We start from the raw sequence: 913 nt of genomic DNA, 5'->3' as shown, positions 1-913 counted from the left end.
CAAACAGACAAACAGCTGGTTACAAACAGCTGGTTACAAACAGACAAACAGCTGGTTATAAACAGACAAACAGCTGGTTACAAACACACAAACAGCTGGTTACAAACAGACAAACAGCTGGTTATAAACAGACAAACAGCTGGTTACAAACACACAAACAGCTGGTTACAAACAGATAAACAGCTGGTTATAAACAGATAAACAGCTGGTTACAAACAGACAAACAGCTGGTTATAAACAGACAAACAGCTGGTTATAAACAGATAAACAGCTGGTTACAAACAGACAAACAGCTGGTTATAAACAGATAAACAGCTGGTTACAAACACACAAACAGCTGGTTATAAACAGATAAACAGCTGGTTACAAACAGACAAACAGCTGGTTACAAACAGACAAACAGCTGGTTACAAACAGCTGGTTACAAACAGACAAACAGCTGGTTACAAACAGACAAACAGCTGGTTATAAACAGACAAACAGCTGGTCACAAACAGCTGGTTACAAACAGACAAACAGCTGGTTATAAACAGATAAACAGCTGGTTACAAACAGACAAACAGCTGGTTATAAACAGACAAACAGCTGGTCACAAACAGCTGGTTACAAACAGACAAACAGCTGGTTATAAACCGACAAACAGCTGGTTATAAACAGACAAACAGCTGGTTATAAACAGACAAACAGCTGGTCACAAACAGCTGGTTACAAACAGACAAACAGCTGGTTATAAACCGACAAACAGCTGGTTATAAACAGACAAACAGCTGGTTATAAACAGATAAACAGCTGGTTACAAACAGACAAACAGCTGGTTACAAACAGACAAACAGCTGGTTATAAACAGATAAACAGCTGGTTACAAACAGACAAACAGCTGGTTATAAACAGACAAACAGCTGGTTACAAACAG

This window comes from Micropterus dolomieu, linkage group LG08 (genome assembly GCF_021292245.1).
Source record: "Micropterus dolomieu isolate WLL.071019.BEF.003 ecotype Adirondacks linkage group LG08, ASM2129224v1, whole genome shotgun sequence".
Classification (NCBI taxonomy): Eukaryota; Metazoa; Chordata; class Actinopteri; order Centrarchiformes; family Centrarchidae; genus Micropterus; species Micropterus dolomieu.
Note: the sequence above shows the minus strand (reverse complement) of the source record.